The following is a 27,256-nucleotide window of genomic DNA, read 5'->3' on the forward strand; positions in this document are numbered from 1 at the left end:
GCCATTTGATTCTTAGGTGCAATCTTATCAAAACCTTCCCTCAAATATCTACTCACTTCTTTGATACCAATTTGATGTAGAGGAAAAGAGGGAAATTGCAAACTTGCAAATAAAGATATGGTTAGGACCCAAACCCCACACTATTAAGGTGTTTCCAATGCATCTAATGCCTCTAAGAGGATCAAACCTTTTCATCCACTAAGCCAAGTGGATCCTTTGCCTTGAAACCCTTTAAACACTCCCAAACAACATGTGCCTAAGGTTCATAAGAGATAAAGACTCCTTTTGTTAAGACAAGTCAAGTATTAGCCCTCAACTAGGCCTAGGCTCCTAGCCCTGCAAACATTGTTTTAGGAAAATATCTGTTGGCATATGCACACTCCAATGAGACATTGTAGGTGATTGAAGGTTTTTTCATTGATGGCAACCTTACAATCCTATGGCACCGGAAAGGCATTATACCAGCAAAGCATTACACCGGCAAGTTAGTGCACTGGCATCAATAGATCAGACTCTACACCGGCACTCAGGACACCGGCACCGGCACAAAGAAAGGAACGTTACCAGCACAGAGGCCGACAGGATTTTGTTATATTATATTTTGTTTATTATTGTAAAAACTTTGTAAGCTGACTTGGCATGTTGTAAAATGACTCTTATATATAAAAGAGATCATTGTAGACATTTTGTAATTAAGGAAAGTAAGTGAAGAAAGTGATGTATGCAAAATATTAAGGCAGACCTATTATGCAAAATATAGGTTAAAGGGTTTATGTAAGAAGCAGAGCAGCAACCGGTACTCAATCAGGCATAATAGATGCTATTGTAAAGCAGTACAAGATATTGGATTTGTATAATCCACATTGTAAGCCTGTGAGACTTCCCATTGAGCAGTGAGCTCTAGGCAGTTGGCCTTCCCGCATGTGCAGGCCCCTATTGTAAGTAATATTCTCTTATTGGCCAGTAAGTGGATATTGTGGATCACAAATCCCACTGAGGTTTTTCCCACACTGGGTTTCCTCATTAAATCCTTGTGTCATGGTGTTCTTTTCATGTGGATGTTTTTTATTCTATTTATAGCATTATTTCTTGCATACCATTACATTGTTATAATATGTTCTCATGTTTTAAGGTAAGAAATTTTGTAAATCGAATAGATACTGATTCACCCCCCCCTCTCAGTATCTGTGGGAATCCTAACAATTGGTATTAGAGCCTGGTCCTCTATTTTTAGAAGCCTAACAGCTTGAGGAAGATCTTGACACCGGTAAAGATGGAAAATTTGATGAAGCAACTTGAAGGAGCTCTCTCAGACTATGATGCAGAGAAATTGAAAAATATCAAACTAGAAGATGATCTAAAGGCAGCCTAGGAAATCATTCAGGCATTCAAGAGAATCTTACTGTTGCAAGAAATAAGATAAGAGAACTTTGTGAAAAGTTGCAAAATGAGAATAATGAAAAGGAATCACTTAATGATTATATAAGCAAGCAGAAAAAAGAGAACATGACAACAAAGAATGAGATGCAGGATATGACTATGAGATTTTGTAAAGAGATTGAGGATAGGAAGAAGAATGAAGAATAATTGACAAGAAGAATAAATGATGCAACAAATGAGAACACAAGACTTAGCTATGAAAATGACATGTTGAAGACCGATCTGATGCACACTCAGAATGACTCAAATGAATTGATGAGACAAAAAGAAGTCTTAGAAAGAGAACTAGAAACTGCAAATCAACATAAAGAAAAATTCAAGAAAAGCTCAGAGGAACTTGGCACCTTACTGAAGAATCAAAAACCTAAAGGTGACACTTCTGGAATTGGCTTTGAAGTTGGTGAAAGCTCTGGTACTGCAAATACTCAAGATCACAGCAAACCGGTAAGACAATCTAATGCTTATAAATTTAATTTAAAATGCTTTAACTTTAATAAGTATGGTCATAGAGAAAATGAATGTAGATCTAGAAATTATTAGAATATCAACACACCTACTAGTCAATGTTCAAAATGCAACAAAGTTGGTCACAACTCTGAAAATTGCAAAATGAATGTGAGATGTTATGTTTGTGGAAGATTTGGACACTTATCTAATCAATGCAAAACACAAACCGGCATAGGTTATGGGAAAGTTATTCAGAAGAATAATGTAACTTGTTATGCATGTAACAAGATTGGGCATATTGCTAAATTCTGTAGAAGTAAAGGATCATCAACAGACAACAAAAGTTCTAGCTTGAAAGGTAAAGAAAAAGTTGAAGAGGTTAAGCAAGAATTCTCAAAACAATGGATTAGAAAAGTTGATCTAAATATTGGGAATACTCCTCCACTGGTAGAACCAATCAATGCTTCACCAGCAGGATGGAGTGATGCTTCACTAGCAAGATAGAGCAGTGCCCCACTGGCAGGAAGTTCTTCATCAAATTGAAGAAAAATTCCTTGAGGGTTTGGCAATCTAATGACACATGTGCTATTATTCCCTCAGTTAGAGATGAGAAGTTGGAAATTACTTATTACAGGCAGACAATGTTAAGTGAATACTTAATCGGCATGCATTTAATGTGGTAGATGGCAAAAATACACTATAAATTTGAGGTTTTGGCTCCATTTCATTTCATCGAGATTTCAAACCTATGAAGAGTGTGAATATTCTAAGCTAAGGCATTTCAAGCAAGAGGCAAGAACACCTCAAGCAATCATCCATTCTAAAGGCAATAAAAGGTATTTTATCATGGCATCCACTTCTACAATTGAATATATAGTAAACCCTACTATTGTCGAAGTTATAAAAATACCTAGGCCCATATTTCAATTAGTTCCCGAGGTAGAAAAGAAAGATGATACCTTAGGTGCTTTTTCTCAAATTCCTAAGGGAGTTGTTTATGTTGAAGACCCTAGAATTTACATTCATTGTAACATTGAGGAACTAGGAGATGAAGAGATTAAAACCATGTTTAAAACTGTCATATGTGATGAATCCAGCAATGTAAAAGATGAACACAAGATCATTGAAACCCTAGGATTTACAAAGATCATTAGCATTCCTAAATTTTCCAAGGATGTGATTAGGATAGTCTTAAGTAGGGTACATGGTGAATTTTTCTGGTTAGATGCAATTCACAAAATCACCAAGGAAGCAGTGAAAGCTATCACAGGGTTACCGACCATCAGTAAAAGGCCAAACAAAACTAAGAAAGTATCCAATGACCTAGTTACAAACCTAACTAGTGCCACATCCAACAAAAGGTCCTTAAGAGTAAATGATGTAATAGATATCAATGTGAGATTTATCAACATGATATTAGGATATAAAGCTACTCATACAAATAGACTCAATTCAGTTTCAATTTTATGCATTAAGAGTGCTTATGATATGGTTACAGATAAAGCAAAGATTGATGTATGTGAGTGGTTGAAGGACAAATTAATTGATAACTTAGGCAAGATTAAGAAGGACAAGAAAGGAACTTTTAAATTTGGAAACCTGTTAGTATGTCTAATGCTACATATAACCAAACAAGTTCCCGATATAGGCTACAAAGAACTTGGATATGATATACCGGTAGGTAAATAGTTAACAGAACTATTCGATAATATGGGAGAAGATAAGGAAAACAATATCCATGATTTCTTTCAAGCACTAAAGGCCAAAATGAAGAAAAGAATCAAATTATCACAAAAGATTGTTGATAAATATAAGGATGAAAAATGCTTTGTAATCAAGAAGGATTAGATCTGGATGGAAGCAGTCATCCCTAGGACTATTTGGGTAACAGAGATGGGCTACGAAATAGATGATCATATAATTGAAACTTATGCTAAAGCACTTCTGGAAGCCCCTAAAGAACCTAAGGAAGAAATATTTGGTAGTGCAAAAACTATTGAAAGCCAAATACAATCTAAGAAAAGAGTGAAAAAGGTTGAGGTAGATGTAAGAAAAGGTTCTAGGCAGGTAAAGGAGATCAAGGATAAAGTTATGGAACAAACCGGTATAACAGAGGATGAGTTAGCAGCTCCACAACCTGAAACTCACCTATCATTGGTAGGTACATCTTTAGAGAATGACATGTCTGCAACTTTCAAGAGAGTTGTAAGGAAAAGAGATCCCTCACCGGCAACCACACCCTCACCTAGGAGGACAAGACAAAAACAACAAACAATGAGATCCCTGGTAAGAAAGGCTGCACCAAAGAAGAAGAAACTAACACCCAAAAAGAAGAAGAGGACAAACAAGGACTTGGCCCCTCTTGACATACTATTGAATGAAATTACAGAGGAAGGAAAATTGAAGAATATAGAGAAACTATATGACACTCTAACAGCTGATGAAAAAGAACAAGTAGAAAATAGTGTTATATTGCATATGGATATGTATAAGAAATTTTTTATGGAAGTAGTAGATGAAGTTCCAAATGAACTATTTAAGAGACTAGAAGCAAGGAGACAAGCAGTAGTAGAAATTGACAAGAAAATAAAGATAGAAAAGCTACTTGTTGTATATTTGGTGAATTCACCCAAAGAAATTGATGACTTAATTGCTCAAGCCAACTGGTCAGTATTTTCTACTGCACACCGGCACATTGCTTTAATGGTTGGAAGAGTTAATGAGGTGACTGAAGAGTTAATGAGGTGACTGAGGAGACAGAAAATGCATGCGACATTTTCCTAGTGGAAAAAGAAAAACAAGAATAATACATGAGTCACAAACCTATAAAGGTATATCAAAAAGAAAGAGACAAGGGTAAACCTAAAGTTGGTGGACCACCCAGTATCAAGGTTAAAGACAACTTACCCCCACCTCCTTTTATTACTCCACCGATAAAAACAACAGCTACAACAGATAAACTGGCAGTTCAAAGTATGCATGAAGAGGATGTTAATCCTAATCCTGAAGTCTTATATATAGTGAATGTTGATACTCAAAAGATCAATATTGTGGTAGACAAAGATATAATTGATAAGGCTAAAATAGCTAGTGAGCCTCCGGTAGCTGAACAAACTGATAACACACAGGAGAAACCGGTAGATGACAAAGAGCAAAAGGTAGAGACTCAAACTCAGACTGAGACAATGCAACAAATAGAGAAACCAATAGAGCAAAAGGCTCCTGAATAGGAACAACAATAGAAATAGGAAAAGGTTCATAAGGAAACAGTGCCACTAGCAACTAGAGAATTAGAAAAACCATTGCTTAGGGAAATGCAAACACAAACAGACCTACCAGAGGTCAATACAAGCTTGGTTACTTCCACTAGCGGTACTCAGAATGTAGGTTCATCATCAGGCTACAAATCAACTAATGATGATGAACCTACATTCCTAACTATAATATAGACAATAAAGATTCTTTAGGACAACTTGATACCTTGTGTAAATATATCACAAAAAATATTGAGAAAATAAAGGAAGAGACATTGAAGGATAAAGTAGAAATTGAAAAGCAAAGATTCTTTGATGAGTAGATAAAGAAGTGTACCAGAGATTTTGACACACTTCTACCGGAATTGTGTAATTTATTAAAAGAGTACAAAACTCTGTACAAAGACACCTGTAAGACAAACTTTTTGACTATAGATATAGATAAGAAGATGAGAAAGGTACGGGATGAAATCAATAAACTTGCTGATAATTTTGTTAACTCACCTGATACATTATTAGTTTTTGAGGAAACGATAACAAATTTTGAAGAAGAATTACTTAAATTGGAAAGAGAAAAGGAGAGAATAGTGAATAAGGCAAAGAATCTAAGATTAAAACTGAGTCCAAGATTGGAATATGTAGCATTATTATGAAAGGAAATATCAGAGGTACTGAAACAGGGACAGAAAACACCGGTAGAGCATTTGCAGCATGTCACCAATACAGTTAAGAGAACAGAGACAACAATAAAAGATACTAAAAATTTTATGGAGAGTATAAAATTAATTTTGGCGGATCTATTTCAAATTGTAACTACCCAGTTACAAGGTTGAAACTACAAACTCTACTGACATCTTAACAACCTTTTTCATTCATGCCAAAGAGCGAATAGTGGGATGAGAAAATTCAAATATCACAGGAATCATATGCTCAGGGGGAGCATACATTTTTGGATACACTTTTTAAATTTCTCATGAGTGTTGCCATCAATGCCAAAGGGGGAGATTGTTGGCATATGCACACTCCAATGAGACATTGTATGTGATTGAAGGTTTTGTCATTGATGGCAACCTTACAATCCTATGGCACCGACAAGGCATTACACCAGCAAGTTAGTGCACCAGCATCAGCAAATCAGACTCTACACTGGCACTCCAGACACCGGCACTAGCACAAAGAAAGGAAGGTTACCGGCATAGAGGCCGATAGGATTTTGTTATATTATATTTTGTTTATTATTGTAAAAACTTTGTAAGCCGACTTGGCATGTTGTAAAATGACTCTTATATATAAAAGAGATCATTGTAGACCTTTTGTAAGTAAGGAAAGTAAGTGAAGAAAGTGATGTATGCAAAATATTAAGGCAGACCTATTATGCAAAATATAGGTTAAAGGGTTTACGTAAGAAGCAGAGCAGCAACTGGTACTGAATCAGGCATTATAGATGCTATTGTAAAGAAGTACAAGATATTGGATTTGTATAATCCACATTGTAAGTCAATGAGACTTCTCATTGAGCAGTGAGCTCTAGGTAGTTGGCCTTCCTACATGTGCAGGCCCCTATTGTAAGTAATATTCTCTTATTGGCCAATAAGTGGATATTGTGGGTCACAAATCCCACCGAGGTTTTTCCCACACTGGGTTTCCTTGTTAAATCCTTATGTCATAGTGTGCTTTTCATGTGGATGTTTTTTATTCTGTTTATAGCATTATTTCTTGCATACCAGTACACTGTTATAATATGTTCTGCATGTTTTAAGGTAAGAAATTCTGTAAATCGGATAGATACTGATTCACCCCCCTCTAAGTATCTGTGGGAATCCTAAAAATATCTCCCAAAAGTTGCAAAACACTAGGCAAAAAAATCACATATCAGGATACCCTTTTCATCCAAAAATAACATATCCAAAACTTAGGTACTGGTACTTTGGACCAACAATCCCAAAAACTCACTGTCCTTTGTACCCGGTAGGCTAATTAGGCCACATTTGCAAAGGAAGTACTTCCTAAACTCATCTCCAGTAATTACCCTTTCATAAATTCTTTGGTTATATTCCCAAACTAGGTATTTTCTAGGTTTTATGGCCAAGTAAGGCTTCTATATGCCCTAACCCCAAAACACTCACTAAAACACTGTTAAACCTAGGGATTGCTAAAATATCATCAAAACACACTTCCAGAATCCAATGAAGTTTGTTTCACCATGTTCTCAACACACTCTTACTATTTTAAACATAAAAATATCCCCTTCTTAACGTCAATCCTCTACTTCTATAACTATGGCACAAAACCATGCATTTTCAATTAATCCCTCACAGTGTACACCAAACTTACTCTCCTTCTTGTCATTAAATTGTTAGGAATGTATGTTAAAAGTTAGGGATGATCCAATCCATAGGAAACAAAGTCTTACATCTATGGTTGGATCATAGTTTCAATGGAAATCAACAAAACAATGAACAAAAAATGACTACAGACTTAGAAATGATCAGTACAAAGTATGATTCCATACTTATTGAACCCTTAGCAGAATACCAACATGTAAGAATGCATAAACATACCCTCAATTCATAAAAATACTATTATCAAATCTACTTTAGTGCATAGAAAGCATTAAAACTTAGATCTGCAAGAAAAATAAGTGGTTTTATTGCTATTTTGATTGCAGTCCATACAACCTTTTACTTGCTTATTTTCCCCCCTTTTTCTCTCTCGTACAAATGTCTCTCATGGCTTTAAAAAGACCTCCAATAACTTCCCCAACCAAACCATGCAGTTATTTGTCATTACAAATGATTAACAAGCCTATTTTGTCATTTCCCACCAAAATGGCACTAGCCATTGATATTCAAATATTTGAATTAAAAACTCCTATTAAACAACCTATTATGACTTCTACCCAAAGCTAATGACTCTTAAAGGATCAAATTTATTTATTCAAAAGGTCTAAATACTCTTAAGACCATGCCCAATCCTATAACCTTGAAATCCCATATTTGGTCCTATGGTCCTATTAGGCCCACCAGGACAAGTAACCATTACATTAAGATCATTACAATGAAATGCCATAATTGGCTTTAAAACACCAAAATTGAGTCTATTAGACCCATACACCTCCTTTTTATTCTTCCATGGTGTCCTCCAAGTTGTCTTCATGTTAAGGGCTCCTGCACCAAAGACTCCCTTTCTAGATACCGCTTTGGACAGTGGTCGAGGTTTTATTATCTAGGAGATTTGGTTGGAAATGAACTCTAGGATTTTCTAAGATAGGATGAAAATGGTGCAACAAGTGTGGTTGAAAGTTTTAAATATGATTCGCGAGACCCTAATGGCGAAGTGTGACCTTTCAGGAGATGTTGATCCTAGTGACATGCAGGTGGTTCAAAGTTTGAATATTTTAGGGATAGGCCTTCATGTTGCCTTATGTAAGAAACTACGGGTTAGGAGCAGAAATGTTAAGAGGAGGGCTTACTGGGAAGGTAAGTGGACCCCTCCTCCTTTGGGATGTCTCAAGATTAATATTGGCAGATCTTCTAGATGTAATCCTGGGTATGCTGGGGTTGGTGGAATTGGCAGAGATAGTTTTGGTAGTGTTGTTTTTCTCTTTCTGTCTATAAGGGTTTACAAACTAATAATTATATGGAGACCCTTGCTATTATGATGGCCCTTAAGAGAGTTTGTTCTCTTGGGTGGAGTAATATTATCTATGAGTCTCATTCCCAAGTTGTGGTTGATATGTTAAATCGTCAACAGATGGAGGATGCTGAGTGGCATTTGGTTGTTGTGTGTAGACAAATCCTTTCTTTGAGTTTGTCTTAGAAATGGTTTCTTTTTGTTATGTGCCCCATGAGTGGAATAGAGTTGTTGATTGTCTAGAAAAGTTGGCATTAGATCACCTGGATGGGTGGAGAGTTGAAGACTGAGCTCATCTACCCTTGCAGTATGTTCATGTTGTTGAGGGTTTGGTCAAGGAGGATTTAACAATCTAGTTGTTGTTTGGTTGGGGGCTTATGTCAAGTCCTCTACTTCTTATTGTTGGGATGATGCCCTATTCTATGTATTGCTCAATTTGATTCAATATATTTTTACCCCTCTTTTATTAAATAATAATAATAAAATATTCAATAATAATTAGAAGTAAAATAAAAATAATTCAAGAGAAGATAAATAATTCAAAATTGTGTGGAAGTAAAATAATTGAAGATAATTAAAGATTTACAAATATATTAATATGTAAACTTAAATAGAAATAATTCAAGATACAATAAATCATTAAAAATAATAATTAATAATTTATTATTCTTTCAAGAACATTGAAAAAACCTTATAAACTTACTCAAAATATAACAATATATTAATAAAGTTTTAAAATAATATAAGAATAATCAATATTACATTAGATCCCATTTGATTGTTGAATCTTAAAAATTAATTCTTTAATTCTATACCCAAACTTAAATTATAACTAATGAACTCTATGAGGAAATTAGCTATAACTTATGGAATGTTGACATAAAAGAAAAAATGAATTTAGATATAAATTTATTATATTAGAAGATAATGTCATCCAAACATAGCCATGTAAATTGGGCTATGTAAATTGTATAAGTTCAAAAGATTCTAATTGAATAAAACAATACTTTAGTTTTATACCCTTGTTCGTGTTCACATGTAGAATTAATAAATATTTAGGATTAAAAATAGAAATAGTAAGAATGTTGATACTAAATTGTTTATGAAATTTAAAATAATTTATGATATATTTCTGTACAATGGATTGATTTTGAGGTTTGGTATGATCCATGGATGGGAGAATCATGATCTCAACTGCATACTTATGGAATTGGGATTCTTCAAAGTTTAACTTCTATAGAAAATTTTGAGTGTAGGCTTTGAAGCAATTGTTTTTTAATATCTAGAGCAGGAGCTTTTATTTGTCAGGCCCCTACTTGCAAAAGGGAATGGAAGAGTTTTGCAGATTAGTCTAATATATCATAACATTTAATTTTTTTGAAAATTGTTTAATTGTGAGTTTGTGTAATGTTATATTTATCTCAGAATCTATAAATACATATGTGCAAAGGTTTTCTAGTTGTAGTTCAGATTTCACTTCATGGGATGCATTTATAGTCAACAATTGGAAGTTGATTTGTATTCCCACTGCTAACTGCTCTTCACCTAACAATCCATTAAAAATTGATAGATTTAGTGTTGTCTATCATCCTCCTCTATGTAACTTTGTAAAAATAAATTTTGACGGCTCTTCTTGAGGTAATCTAGGTAAATGAGGGGCTGGAGTGTGTATTAGAGATCATCATGGGGACCTGAAAGCCTTCAAATCCTCAATCTTGCCCCCAGAAACCAATAACATGGCAGAAGCCCAAGCATTTTTGCTTGGTTTGACACTTGTTAAGATGATGGATTTGTCAAAAGTTCATGTTAAAGGGGACTCTACTATTATAATCAATGCTTGAAAACATAGAAAATCCTTCAATTGGTACATTCACTATGTGTTAGCTCAAGTTTGGGATCTATTCGAATCATACATGGAAGTCCACTTGTCACATATGCTCAGAGAAGGGAATAAATTATCAGACATGCTAGAAAATTTGTGGTGTGATGGGATTGAGGTTGATTTAGCTAAAGATAACTGTGCTTTACTACAAATCCTCCCCCAGTTAGATGACATCATCAAAGCAAAGTCAGTATGGAATAAGGAGTTTTAAGCTATTAATGACTCAATCTTTATAATATATGCTACTTGAATCCTATTTATTCTTCACAAAATAGAAATATTGTAACTTGCTCTATTCACTCGCATTCACTACAATTTCATGTGCGAGCAAATACACGCGGTTTTAATTAGAGGCTAAGAGATGGAAACCTTGGCTCACTCATCTCCTTTGCCTCATGCGAAGGCATGGTTCCAGCCTTCATAGTCTTCAATAATTGATCTCACACTCAATTTTCACTTTCATTGCCGCTACTATGAAGATATTTATTCCACTTGTATTCCACCATTGATGTGGTTGATTCATCATCATTAATCGGTAGTTCTTAGCATTTATAACTTGCATCCTATTTAGCCTCTGCACTCAATTAAAGGTTCCAAATTAGTGTAGTCTTCAAATAGGGTTCAGATGCAAGTGTGAAATGCTTCCTACCAATACTGGGGACATGCAAAGTAATAGCACTTTTCTCACTTGCAGAAGAGAACACATGGAGTATATGCTACACAATTTTAGAGTCAACATCTCTATGGAAGAATGGAAACGCCCATTGACTAACCATATCTCAGATGACCAACTTGGGAAGGTTTTCTTCAATCACAGTTATCAAGTCCGAAAGAGCATGAAATGTTTAATCGGGGAAGAAATCTTGTTTCCTCAAGGAAGGAGGCTCATATTTCCCTCACATTTGGTTTCCATCTTCCTCTCGAATGCTCTAGATATGTTACAATCTCTTTCATTGTTGGAGATCATTGCCAATAAAGTTGTCAAGGAGGTGTTCCTGCCTAATAAGAAGCTCCTTCTTGCAGTCCAGAAGTATGACCTCTAGGAGGGTCAAGCACATGTTAGTGGCCTCTTCCTTCGTCAATTCCTTCTCAACCGGCTTGAGTTACTTTCAATTTACAACAAAATTAAAAACAGTCTAGATTTGCAGAATTTCACATACATTCGGGGGGCTTTGGATAGACATCACATAGTTATTGGGCATGAGATGACAAGCATGATTAAAAAGAAGGTGAATGCACTTCTTATCTTACTTAGTACTCCTCATGTTAATGCTCAGGTCCCTCCTCATCAACCTTCAACCTCTCAGGTCACTTGTTTTCTCTACCATATCTCAATTCTCTGCCAGTGATGGTAACATTACAGGGTGATAGTGAATTTTCCTCCACTTCTCATGAACCTGTTGTTCATGTTAGCACCTCACCCTTCGAGCAGTTGGATGATCATGAGTTGGCTTCAATAACAATGGTGGAATAATTTTGTGTCTATTTCCTATTTTGTACCTCTATGAGTAAATCGTTGGTCATTTTCTACAACTCTTCAAATTTTTGTATGGATTTAAATGGCCATTTTTTGCAATGTAATACTTATCAATCAATGTGTAGCAAGATTAGGCAAGTAGATTATTATTTCGGTTTTGGAGTTCTAGTATAACACAACCGATTTTGGTGGCTTTTTTCTTCAGAGGACCAGCTTATGCATCTTCTCACTAGTAATCCCAATCTATCGATATTCTCATTTTCTCACTGGTAATAGGTGTTGGTCTCTTTGTTTATTTCTACTGGTACAACAAAACCGGTAGTAGAGACATTTTGTTAACTAACTAGGTTGTACCAGTAATGGAGGATCTTTTTGAACCAGTTAATACGACAAGCATTTCGGTATTAAAGTTCAAGTATAATACATCTGGCAACCAATTGTGACATATTTCCTTGGTCTCTTCTTTTATTTCCACTGGTACAATAGAACCGGTAGTAGAGACATCTTGTTAACCAGCTAGGTAGTACCGCTAAGGGAGGCTCTTTGAACTAGTTAATACGAAAGGAATACTGGTATCAAAGTTCTGGTAAAATACAACTGGAAATCGGTTGTGGTATCTTTTCTATGTTCTGCTAACCAAAATCTTGCTCCCCAAGTTTTCATGATATCCAACTATGGGGGTAGTTTTTTAAGGTTACTTCTATATTTGTCTTGTCCCGCTACTCTCAACTTTGGTCTCTATGAGGTTTGTACTATGGGTAGGTCCTATTTTTCCCTTTGGATCTTTAGGGGGTCCCTTCTTATAGCCCCAACTTCTCTTTTCATTGTATCTGAGCAAGGACGCGGTTTTCTTCCTGATTCTTTCACTATTGAGCTCTTGAATCAGTTATCTTATTAATATATATTTATCAGTGGCTTGCCACTTTTGCCAAAAAAAAAAATCTTATATTTATCAACTTAAATATTTCATTTCTAAATATAAAGATACTAATTAAGAAGTAATAAAATAGTTTAATAGTAAATACATTACAAATTTGAACTACATAGTAATTAAAATAATATTTAAGTAAAAGATAATTTTTTAAATATGTAATAAATAAAATAATTATTAAATATCTTTTTTAAATGAATAGAAATGTAGATCTATTAAAATATCTATTTATGTGTCTATATGTAGTTAATTGAATAGATATTAGAATAATGTAATATACAAAAATAAAATAGTCTAATTTACAATAAATAATTTATTTTCATTGAAATAATTTTGTACTTAATATATATATAGCAAATCAAAGGTTCATTTCATTGTTTTAATACTGTTTTTTTTCAAAATTAGGTAAATACAAAGTAAACAATATAGATAAGAGGTTATTTTGGAAATACTATGATAAGTGTTATTATATCACCATTTAGCCAAAGGCGGTCAATTGGTCCTTTGCATCTCTTACTTAGACACAAACAACATAAATAATTTGAAGGCACTTATTACTAAGCCTAGAATTATTAACATATAAAAACTAGATGATACCACTAAACAATTATATTATTTGATTTGGTTCAATGATGAATGTGTGTACTATCATCATACATGTAGTGTTATGGTTAAAACTCTTCTAAGATTCAAATCTCTATTGGGCCATTGTGCTCGCAAGGCCTTATGCCTTCGCTAGGTTGTTGTGCTCGCAGATTTGAACAAGTGAAGTGAGGGGATGAGGTCCCCTATTTTTTACCTCACCAGTTCATAGCTTTGGGTCAAAAGTGTTAATGTGGCGTCGAAGGGCGTGTCATGCCAACATCATCAGACACATTAAAAGGTTTACCAAGCATATTTAATAAAAGAAATATAAAAATGATAAACATGTGTACAATTAGACATGATTTCAAAAAAAGCATGAAAATTATATTTTAAGGTGAATCATTTTATTTTTATTTTTTTTGCTCAATAAAAGGTCGAGGCTAGAGATATTTTATTAATAAAAGATAATTACAACTCCATTAAATGTGGGCACCAGTAGGAAAGAATGGAGGGAAGAAAACCTCCAGTCTAGCCTAGATCCATTAATGGATCAAAGAACTAAAGCTAGAGATAGCTAAAATAAGGGACATGATACAAGGATCCCTAGAAAATACATCCATGAGGATCTACAAGAGAATATTTTAGAAACATCCACAATTTCCATAGTGTTGTGAGTTGCCCTTTCTTTGATAATCATAACCTCGATCGTAAATGACAGCTCAAATCTTTACCTGAATTCTTAAATGCCTGGTATGGATCTAACCAATCCCCTATTCTACACAAGAACCTCATTACACCTTCACCCAACTCAGTGTTAGAATAAATACAATTATTTCAAACTCAAAGGAGAAAATAACTTGGGACATATCTATCTAGCAAATTCTCTCAGCAGGTATCCACACCATGGAGTCAGGGGAGTACTTGCCAGAAATTTTGAACCTGTCATACCATCATAATACCATAGAAATAGTTAGCCAACACAAGATGTCCCTATCCATAATGCTCAACTTATACCAGAGTGCACTACTGGGAAGCTTTTAAGAAATGAAAAAACAAAGACTAACTATTTAGGATACTATTCAACTAAAATTTTCCAAACAGCCCTCCCAGATCCAACTCTAATTAGAACAAAGAGACCTGTCAGCCATCATAGATTTAAAAAATAGCAAACATCCATCATAAATTTAAAAAAAACCTTCCTATCATAAGGCTCACAATTGCCTTTCTTGTACCATTCTACCGATAGGAGTTTGATTTACATGAAAATGATCATATATATACATATGTATATATACATATATATATATATGAGTGATCTCTTCATAAATATATGCTCTATAAGCATATATCTATGTGAGTACATATGTGTATATGTACATATATATACACATAAATATATATATGTATATGTATATATTAGTATTAAAAAGTTAAAGCTAAGAGCAAAGCTTTTTACAAGGGCGTAAGATGAAAACTCTTTTGTTAGAATGCTTAAGGGATAAGTCTCGTAAATATGTATATTGAGCATCCATAAGTATTTTTAGCATTTATAAGATATATCAAAGCAAAAACCAGAGACAAAATTTCCCCATTAATGGGCTAGTATTGTCATTCTATGCAACACTGATAGCCAAAAGAAAGCCAAAAAGCCAGAAGGCTTTCCCTACAGAAGGAGCCTCGTCCTCTCCTTCCCTGCTTATGAGGGTCTCTAGATCCCAAGCTCTCTGGTTTTGCTGAAGAGGGGTATGCAGGAGAGGGAGGAATTGGCATATTATTTGGGATGACTGTGATGTTCTCAGCTTCGAGGTAATTGATCACCCATTTATCCTGCGGAGGCTTTTTAACCTGCAAGATCCATGAGAGGAAGAAAAAAAAATTGCTTCTGATAGGGCTATAAGCTTTAAAGGATGAGAGATCCTCTATAACCAGGATAGGGAATTGAGGCACTAGTTTATTCATCTAAAAAAGAACATCATAGTCTCGGGGCTTAGGAGTCATAAGCTCATCATTAATGTTGACCACCACCCTCTCTAGTTCGCCCAAGAATTCCTTTTTGAAGACCTTTTTGCATAGCTTCACCACTACATTTATATCTTTCTCTGGATGCATGGCAATCGCTAGGAACATCCCTGTGATGTCAAGGTTAGCTCTAGTCTAGTCCTCATTTAGGATATAATCCTTCTCTAGGATTTTCATCACAACACCAGCAATCAATGGATTCTAGTGGGCCAAAATGCCTTTCTTTTTTTCCTCTTTGATTTCCCCAACAAAGGCCATCTGTCGTTTCAGCCCAAGAAGTCTTAGTGGAGTATCCATCGGAGCTAAATGGGAGATAGACTAGGACACCAACCCAATGGGCCAAATATAGCTAGAGAATTAATGCTTCATGAAGAATGGCTAGTCTAGTTGTAGAGGAGAGAAGAATCCAGGTGAAAGATCAAGATCGAAGGGTCAGGATGCAAGAGTTGCAATATTCAAGGATTTAAGAAATAATTACCACCACTTTAAGCCTTCAAGCAGAGGTTACTCATGCTTTCAAATTGTCAAGGAAGTGTCACCTCATCATTACTAGAGTGGCATCACAATAGTACTGATCAAGGAGGATATGTTGACACATGATATCTGAAAAAGGAGAGGCAAATCTCTCTTAAAATTTGAAGCTAAGGATAAGAGGGGCTACTAAGCTTAGATGGCTTGGAGAGGAAGATATGGCAAACTTTCAAGAAATGAATAATATTTTATTCCTAATAGAATACAATGTATATGTGAATATTAATACCTATATATCCATGTATACATATTTTAGATGTGGAGAGATATGCATGCATGTTTATATACATATGCCTATTCCTATATACTATTGCATCCTACTGGTCTTAAAACTTACATATCTTGCATTACTATTGTTGGTGTAAATAATTATTCATCTTGGATATTATTACACTATACTTAAGTTTACTTAGGAAATGCATTTCATAGTAGTTTGGGTATGAGACACTTGGGTGTTTGTGCCACATTGGGATAGTGTGTGTAGGAGAAATTCCACCTTTTATTTTGTTGATCTTGTTACTACTTTATCATATCCACTTATTGTGGAGTGATAATTTCACCTTTGGTGGGTGATCCACCTCATGTGGAATATTATATTGTTTCTCCTACCTACCTACCCTTGTTTCTTATTGAGGCACATGTCATGTTTGTGTGCTTACATATCCATATAGCCTTGCCTATATAAGAAGGCTCATATTCATTGTATGTAGCGAATGCTTGATGATCTAGTTGATCAGTATTTTCATCTTGATGGAATAAATTTTATTCCTATCATCTATTTTGTTCTCTCTTATTTGTGCTTTCCATTGTCTCTTGATCTTGGCAAAATCTCACATGGTATCAGAGCCATTGGAGTGTCATTGGTTTGCTAATTGAGAGAAATTTGATGTTATTTAGGGTTTGTATTTTGGAGCTTTCTATTGCAGGTTATTATTGAAGCTTGATGGGTCAAATTTAAGGTCACCATTAGATTGAGGAGGTCAAAGAAAGTCATTTTTGCCTTTTGTTTCATCCAAATCGAACTTCAGAGGCCAAATCTAGAGGTATTTGAAGTTTGAAGCCGCAACAGAAATTTTCCAGAAATTATAATTTTGCAGGCAATTTTCAAATAGCAATATCTCACTCATCCGAACTCCTTTTTCCGAGCAATTATTTTTTTTTTGGGGGGGGGGTAGAATTTCATGATCTGTACAATGGTGCAGGATTTTTTGGATTTTCGGATATAGGTTTTTTGGAAATCATGAAATCCTAATTTTTACAACTTTGGAGGCTTCATTTGGGCTCATATGGACTCTTTTTCAGGTGCCATTTTCTTTTAAGTGCATAATTTTTCATCTACTTTCATAATCTGCTATCAGTTTTCAACAATTTTGGGTGGAAATTGTACTTTCATCATATGGTCTTATTTGGCCAATTTGGCATTTGTATTGCATAGATCTATCTTTCTAATATTTTGTTTTGTAGTTCTCAGCCTATTGGGGTCGTTGTAAAACAAAATCAGAAGTCCACCTTGCTATTTTTTGCAAGTGGCCTATTGTACACGCACTACATATAAAGTGCCAAAATCATCATTTTTGGGGGGGTACTTTGATTGAGTGAATTTGGGGGGTGTCTCTTGTGCTTTTGTGCTCTTGTGTTCCTTCCTTTTTGCTGCTATGAGTTCTTCTAAGTTTCCTCTATTAACTCCTCATAATTATGCTACTTGGAAAATTGATGCATGGAGTAAACTCATGGAAAAAGGACTAACTCATTATATTGATGGAACTATTGTTGCTCCCGCTGATCCTAAGGTTGATCCAGTTGGTCAATTAGACTGGCCACTAAAAATATCATGGAAATTGGTACCTTAAGAAAGTATGTATCAAAGGATCTCATTTTTCATATTGAGAAGTGTACTCTAATCAAGGATGCTTGGCAAAAGTTTCAAAACTTGTATGGTCAAGTTGATGAGATTAGGGGATATCAAATTGATAGTGATCTCACCATGTTAGATCCCAAGAACTTTGATACTATAAAAGATTATGTCACTAAGGCAAATGAGTTGAGGGCACAACTCAAAGATTGTGGCATTGATAAGAAGGATACTCAATTGATCTTCAACTTGATGGGCAAGCTTCCACAAGAATATGCAGCATTTGTTTCTAGTTTCCAAACCCATAGCATAACAATGGGTTTAAGCTACACAATGCCTACATTTGATGCTTTCAATGAAATGTTGATGATGGAATAAACTAAGTTGATAAGAATGGGCATTATTAAGGCTTCTAAGTCTCAAGCATTAGTGGCAAATCAACGGAACAAAGGAAATTAAGGAAAGGACAACTCAAACAAGAAGAAATGGCAATCAAAGCCTAAGGACAAAGCACCATCTTCTCCACAACAAGGAGATTCATCCTCTTCCAAGAGGGATAACTCAACAAAGAGGGAGAGACCTACTTGTGCCTATTGTAAAAATTTTGGTCATGAGGAGCATCGTTGCCATTCTAAGAAGATTGATGAGCTCACACATATCCTCAAAAAGCATAACATTGATTTGCCTAATGTCTACAAGAAGGGTGATTCATCAACTTCCACTTCCTCACATTCTAAAGGAAAAGGGAAAGCATTCATGGCTTGTACAAGTGGGAAGACTCACTCTTTTGGGACAAGAAAAGGAAAAGCTCTTTGTGCTACAACAACTCATGATTCAGAGAGATGGCTTCTAGATTCAAGGGCTTCTCATCATATGGCATCTTCGTAGTCTATGTTCTCTACATTTGAGCCTTTCACCATGTCACAGATTTTGATGGGTAATCATACATACATGGATGTGATTGGGAAAGGATCTATTGACATTGGGGATAACTCCTTCAATGATGTGATGTGTGTAACCCACTTGACAAACAATCTCCTTTCCATCTATCAAATCACACATTGCGCAACTAAGAGAGTTGTGGAGTTCAAACTTGAGTTAGTTTTCATTAGAGACTTGGAGACTAGAGCTATCTTTGTGATAGGAGTGGTTGATCATACATCTCAGTTATACTCCTTTTCATATTTTGTTGATGATAATGATTTCACATTTGATGATTCTACACATGATGATCACACTTCTTGTGATGGTTCAGATTTTGAGGAGAACTTTGGTCACTTGAACATGGGGATTCTCACATGTGAACCCGTTCTTGAGCCTTTTATTTCATCTCCTCATATCGATATCACATCACCTATTGCACGTGATGATGTGGATAGTGCAATAGTTTTGCCTTCATGTGATTCAATGCAGCATGATATTCATTGTCTTCCAGCTTCATATTCATGGGTTGATTACTTGATAGACATTGTAGGTTTGTTTGTGGAATCATACATTGCATATTTGGGAGACATCATTGATGAAATTCATCTTCTCTTTGATGAAGATGATCCTTCTTCAATTGTTGTGAGGGCACACTCTGACCCTCTTGTTCATTCTCTACATGATCATTCTTTTGAGGTTGACATGATTGTGGATACTTATGTACAGCAGTTGGAGGAGGTCTCTTTATCTTTTGAGGAGACATGTGAGTCTTTGGGACATGTTCTACATCCATCTCCACTAGAACTTGGAGTGCTTTTTTCAGCAATGTGGCATAGTTTACCACCTTTAGAGGAGGTATCTTTCAGCATTGACATGGGGACACTTGAGCAGTTTTCAGAGATTCCATTCATCATGATTTTTTTTCATACATCTTCCCTTCATGATTGGGGAGAATTCATGGATACACCTTTGGTTTTGTTTCTTCCTAAGGAGAGGAATGTTGTTTGACGTTCGTGGAGTAGTTTCTTCATATGTCAAGCTTCTATCATTGGTGTAGATTCCACATTGAGGGGGGGCTTCCTAGTCTCTCTTCTTCTTCTTCTTCTTCTCTCATATTGGGGGGACTTTTTCTCCACATGGGGTTTTATCCATCACATACTTCTATGAGAGTTCTTTGTATCTTGTTTTCATCTCTCTTTTGGGGGAGGTTTTCTTCCCATTGGGTTTTTCTCTCTTTCCATTCTTTGTGAGATATTTCATTGCATTGGTTTGCATGCATTTGCATTTGTACATGGGTACCTAACATGGCCTAGTAGTCGGGACCCATCTTGCATTACTTAGTTGCATTGTAGACTTAAGTGCATTCCTCTAAGTTGCATTGAAGGGGGGTGTTGGTGTAAATAATTATTCATCTTGGATATTATTACACTATACCTAAGTTTACTTAGGAAATGCATTTCATAGTAGTTTGGGTATGACACACTTGGGTGTTTGTGCCACATTGGGATAGTGTGTGTGGGAGAAATTCCACCTTTTATGGTGTTGATCTTGTTACTACTTTATCATATCCACTTATTCTGGAGTGATAATTCCACCTTCGGTGGGTGATCCACCTCATGTGGAATATTATATTGTTTCTCCTACCTACCTTTGTTTCTTATTGAGCCACATGTCAAGTTTGTGTGCTCACATATCCATATAGCCTTGCCTATATAAGCAGGCTCTTATTCATTATATGTAACGAATGCTTGATGATCTAGTTGATCAGTATTTTCATCTTGATAGAATACCATTTATTCCTATCATCTATTTTGTTCTCTCTTATTTGTCCTTTCCATTTCCTCTTGATCTTGGTAAAATCTCACAACTATGAATCAAAAAAGGATATATGCATATTTGCTTGCTTAATTTATATATATATATGTGTGTGTGTGTGTGTATATATATATGTATGTATATATATATATATGTATATATGTATATATATATATATGTATATATAAGTATATATATAAGTAAATATATATATATATATGAGAATAAGTGTGAGTGGATAGTAGACTATTATATGCCTATATCTGAATAAGGTTGGGAGATTGACAAAATATAAGGCTGCCACTGTTGGCATATGCACACTCCAATGAGACATTGTATGTGATTGAAGGTTTTGTCATTGATGGCAACCTTACAATCCTATGGCACCGGCAAGGCACTACACTGGCAAGGCATTACACTAGCAAGATAGTTCACCGGCATCAACAAATCACACTCTACACTGGCATTCAGACCACCGGCACCAGCATAGAGAAAGAAAGTATACAAGCACAGAGGCTGATAAGATTTTTGTTATATTATATTTTGTTTATTATTGTAAAAACTCTATAAGCCGACTTGGCAAGTTGTAAAATAACTCATATATATAAGAGAGATCATTGTAGGCATTTTGTAAGTAAAGTAATTGAAGGAAAAGAAGATATTAGGCAAACCTATTATGCGGAATATAGGTTAAAGGTTTTATGTAAAGAACAGAGAAAAAACCGGTACTGGATCAGGCATTATAGATGTTATTGTAAAGTTGTACAAGATATTGGATTTGTATAATCCACATTGTAAGTCAATGAGACTTCCCATTGAGCAGTGAGCTCTAGGCAATTGGCCTTCCTGCATGTGCAGGCCCCTCTTGTAAGTAATATTCTCTTATTGGCCAGTAAGTGGATATTGTTTGTCACAAATCCCACCAAGGTTTTTCCCACACCGGGTTTCCTCGTTAAATCCTTGTGTCATGGTGTGCTTTTCATGTGGATGCTTTTAATTCTATTTATTGCATTATTTATTGCATACTGATACACTGTTATAATATGTTCTGCATGTTTTAAGTTGAGAAATTCTAATTACCGGTTAGCTACTGATTCACCCCCCCCTCTCAGTATATGTGGGATTCCTAATGATTGGTATCAAAGCCTGGTAACTTAATGATGAATGAATAGTACCAAACCAGTACTGAGAGGGGGGGGTGAATCAGTACAGGCAAAAACTCAACCTTGCTCCAGTTTGTCAACTAACACTTATGCACTGACAGACAAACGACAGCACTAGTCCTTCAACAGAGTTCAACCGATACAACCCAATGTAACTAAGATGAGAAAAGACCGGTTGACACTTATCTTCTCATATAATCTAACTCTTCATTCCCATTTCACTTTAATGCATGAACAGGCAATCTATCATCAAAGATGTACATATTACAGCAAGATCAACATGCATCACCACTTAATCAGAAAACAATCATAACATCACACATGACACACATATTTTTCACGTGGAAACCCAACTGGGAAAAACCATGATGGGATGAATACCCACAAGCTTGTTTTTGAACTCTTTGGAAGTCCGCTCTGTTAGGAGCCTTGTCTGGTTAAAGATGGACACAATAGGTTCTGTTAGGAACCGATCCTATTAGGGATCACCCAGTTAAGGGATGGCTACAACACTCGGTTAAGGGTACCTTGTTAGAGGATTTCAAGAACTCAATAGCAAAAGGATATCAATGACTGAGTAGCTTTGAGTTACCTTGTTAGAGGATTTTCAACAGGCCGGTTAAGGCTACCCTGTTAGGGGATTTCACAATTGTTGAAGTAGTTAAAGATCAATAGGTATATCAATGACCTGATAATAGCACTCAATGCCAATGCAAATCTGCTTAAGCTCCTCTTCACCTTCTGCACTTACACTCTGTAGATATGACTTCTCTCCTCTAGTTTGGCAAGAATCATGTATCTCTTCTCTTAGATACACACACACAACTTTTGCCAACAAACTCTGAAAGAATCACAACATCGACCTTATAGAAAATAGTTAGGTTCAAAGCATAAACCCTAAACCCTAAACCTAATAGGTTAAGGAATTCAAACGGTTCATACCTGACTGTTGATCATACTATATTGAATGCAACAGTCTTGATCCAATCTCAAGACATTCTCCATTATTTGTTTTCTACCAATTTCATGGTGGCTGATAACCCATCACACGTTATCACCATTTACAGACTTCGTACATTCTCGAGGTAGATAGGAGCACTCTTCTTTATGCAAGATCCTTCACGCGCACAAGGCTTATGTGGAAACACTATATGTTCTTCATTATCATGCTAACTTCATCACATAAAGATCACTAATTGAGTCACACAAGCGTAAGATACTCCAACTGGAAATCCTGAAGTGGAAACTACCTATCAAACGGTAGTCATACAATGCTTCCATGTGCCAGTTCCCATGACTACATGCCAGTTCACCTTGACATGTCGGTTCACCTTGAACAAATATACCGCTTTACTTTGGCATATATATCGATTCTCACATATGTCGGTTCTCTCTTCATATCACATATTGACATCAATGACAACATAAAATATCATTATGTTCTCATACCGGTTCACATAATGCCAACTCTGATGAAGCAAGTTGAAGCAGCTCTCTCAGAATATGATACAGAAAAATTGAAAAATATCAAAATAGAAGATGATCTAAAAGAAGCTCACGATATCTTCAAGCACTTCAAGAGAATCTTACTATTGCAAGAAACAAGAGAAGAGAACTTTGTGAAAAGATGCAAAATAAGAATGATGAAAAGGAATCACTTAATGATATGTTAAGCAAGCTGAAACTAGAGAACATGACAACAAAGAATGAGATGCGGGATATGACTATGAGATATTGTAAGGAGATTGAAGATAGGAAGAAGAATGAAGAAGAATTGACCAGAAGACTAAGTGATGCAGCAAATGAGAACACAAGACATAGCTATGAAAATGATTTATTAAAGACAGATCTGATGCACACTCAGAATGACTCCAATGAACTGATGAGATAGAAAGAAGTCTTAGAAAGATAACTAGAAACTACAAATCAACATAAAGAAAAATTCAAGAAAAGCTCAGAGGAACTTGGTAACTTGCTGAAGAATCAAAAACCTAAAGGTGACACTTGGAATTGGCTTTGAAGTTGGTGAAAGCTCCGGTACAGCAAACCGGTAAGGAAACCTAATGCTTATAAATTCAATGGAAAATGCTTTAACTATAATAAGTATGGTCATAGAGCAAATGGATGTAGATCTAGAAATTATCAAAATATCAACACACCCACCGATCAATGTTCAAAATGCAACAAAGCTGGTCACAACTCTGAAAATTGCAGAATGAATGTGAGATGTTATGTTTGTGGAAGATTTGGACATTTATCTAATCAATGCATAACACAAACCAACATAGGTTATGGGAAAGCTATTCGGAAGAATAATGTGACTCGTTATGCATGTAACAAGATTGGGCATATTGCAAAATTCTGTAGAAGTAAAGGATCACTAGTAGACAACAAAAGTTCCATCTTGAAAGGTAAAGAAAAAGTTGAAGAGGTTAAGCAAGAATTCTCAAAACAATGGATTAGAAAAGCTGATCTAAATAATGGGAATACTCCTCCATCGGTAGAACCAATTAAAGCTTCACCAGTAGGATAGAGTGATGCTTCACTGGTAGGATAGAGTAGTGCTACACTAGCAAGAAGTTCTTCATCAAATTGATGAAAGTTTCCTTGAGGGTTTGGCAATCTAATGACACATGTGCTATTATTCCCTCGGTTAGAGATGAGAAGTTGGAAATTACTTCATTACCAGCAGACAATGTTAAGTGAATACTTAACCAACATGCATTAAATGTGGTAGATGGCAAATAAACACTATAAAATTGTGGTTTTGGCTCCATTTCATTTCACCATGTTTTCAAACATTCGTAGAGCATGAAACTTGCAGCGCTAAGGAATTTCAAGCAAAGAGGCGAAGCACTTCAAGTAATCAATCCATCCAAGATAGAAAATGGTATTTATCATCATGGCATCCACCTCTGCACTTGAATATATAGCAAACTCTACTGTAGTAGAGGTTATAAAATACCCCAGACCTATATTTCAACTAGTTCCCAAGGTAGCAAAGAAAGATGATAGTGTAGGTGCTTTCTCTCAAATACCAAAAGGAGTTGTTTATGCTGAAGACCCCAGAATTTACATTCACTGCCACATAGAGGAATTGGGAGATGAAGAGATCAAAACTATGTATGAATCTGTCATATGTGATAATTCAGGAAATGTGAAACCGGAACATAAAATCATTGAAACCCTAGGATTTATTGAAATCCTCTGCATTCTTGAATTTCCCAAGGATGTGATTAGGATAGTCTTAACTAGGGTACATGGTCAATTTTTTTGGTTAGATGCAATTCACAAAATCACCAAGGAAGCTGTGAAAGCTATCACAGGGTTACCGTCCATCGGTAAAAGGCCAAACAAAACCAAGAAGGTCTCAAATGACCTAGTTACTAAGCTAACTAGTGCTACATCTGATAAAAGGTCCTTAAGAGTCAATGATGTAACCGACACCAATGTAAGGTTTATCAGCATGATATTAGGGTATAAGGCAACTCATGCAAATAGACTCAATTTAGTTTCAAGTTTATGCATTAAGAGTGCTTATGACATGATCACAGATAATGTCAAGATTGATATATGTGAGTGGTTGAAGGATGAGTTAATTGACAACTTAGGCAAGATTAAGAAGGATAAGAAAGGAACTTTTAGGTTTGGAAATCTACTAGTATGTTTGATGCTACATATAACCAAATAGGTTCCCGGTATAGGCTACAAAGAATGTGGATTTGATATACCGGTAGGAAAACAATTGACAAAACTATTCAACAATATGGGAGAAGATAAGGAAAACAAATCCATGATTACTTTCAAGCACTTAAGGCCAAAATGAAGAAGAGAATCAGATTATCACAAAAGATTGTTGACAAATACAAGGATGATATATGTTTTGTAATCAAAAAGGATGAGATCTGGATGGAAGCAATCATCCCAAGAACAATCTGGGTAACAAAGATGAGCTATGAGACAGATGATCATATAATTGAGACTTATGCTAAAGCACTTCTGGAAGCACCAAACGAACCAAAGGAAGACGTATTTGGTAGTGCTGAGACTATAGAAAAACAAATACAATCTAAGAAGAGAGTGAAAAAGGTTGAGGTAGTTGTGAGAAGAGGCTCTAGATAGGCAAAGGCTATTAAAGAAGATGTGTTAAAGCAAACCGGTATCACTAAGGATGAGCTAGGAACTCTACAGCCTGAGACTCATCTATCACCGGTAGGCACTTCTTCGGAGAGTGACATACCTGCAACTTTCAAAAGAGTTGAAAGGAAAAGAGATCCATCACCGGCAACCACACCCTCACCTAGGAGGACAAGACAAAAACAAAAAGCAGTGAGATCTCCGATTAAAAAGACTACACCAAAGAAGAAACTGACACCCAAGAAGAAGAGAACAAAACAAAACTTGGCTCCTCTTGACATACTATTGAATGAAATTACAGAGGAAGGGAAACTAAAGAATATAGAGAAATTGTATGACACTCTGACTGTAGATGAAAAAGAACAAGTAGAAAACAGTGTTATATTGCATATGGACATGTATAAGAAATTTTTGATGGAAGTTATAGATGAAATACCAGATGAACTGTTCAAAAGACTAGAAGCAAGGAGACAAGCAGTAATAGAACTTGACAAGAAGATCAAGATAGAAAAGCTACTTGTTGTGTACCCAATGAACACACCTAAAGAAATTGATGATTTAATTGTTGAAGCCAACCGGTCAATATTCTCTACTGCACACCGGCACATTGCATTAATGGTTGGAAGAGTCAATGAGGTGACTGAAGAAATAGAAAATGGATGGGATATATTCCTAGTTGAAAAAGAAAAATAGGAAGAATACAGGAACCCCAAACCAATAAAGGTATATCAGAAAGAAAGAGACAAAGGAAAAGGAAAGGTTGGTGGACCTCCGGGTATCAAAGTAAAAGACAACTTACCCCCACCTCCTTTCACATCACCAGTAACAACAACTATAGAAGATCAACTAGCTGTTGAAAGTATGGATGTAGAGGATGTCAATCCTAATCCTGAAGTCTTATACACAGTAGATGTTGATACACAAAAGATCAACATTGTGGTAGATAAAGATACAACTGGTAAGACTGAAATGGCTAGTGAGCTATTGATAGCAAAGCAAATTGATAACACATAAGAGAAACTGGCAGATGAAAAAGAGCAACAGGTAGAAACTCAGACTATGATAGTGCAACAAATAGAGCAACAAGAAAAGCAACAACAATAGCAACAGGCTCTAGAACAGGTACAGGAATAGGTTCATGAGGAAATAGTGCAACCAGCAACTCG

This window comes from Cryptomeria japonica, chromosome 11 (genome assembly GCF_030272615.1).
Source record: "Cryptomeria japonica chromosome 11, Sugi_1.0, whole genome shotgun sequence".
NCBI classification, from domain to species: Eukaryota; Viridiplantae; Streptophyta; class Pinopsida; order Cupressales; family Cupressaceae; genus Cryptomeria; species Cryptomeria japonica.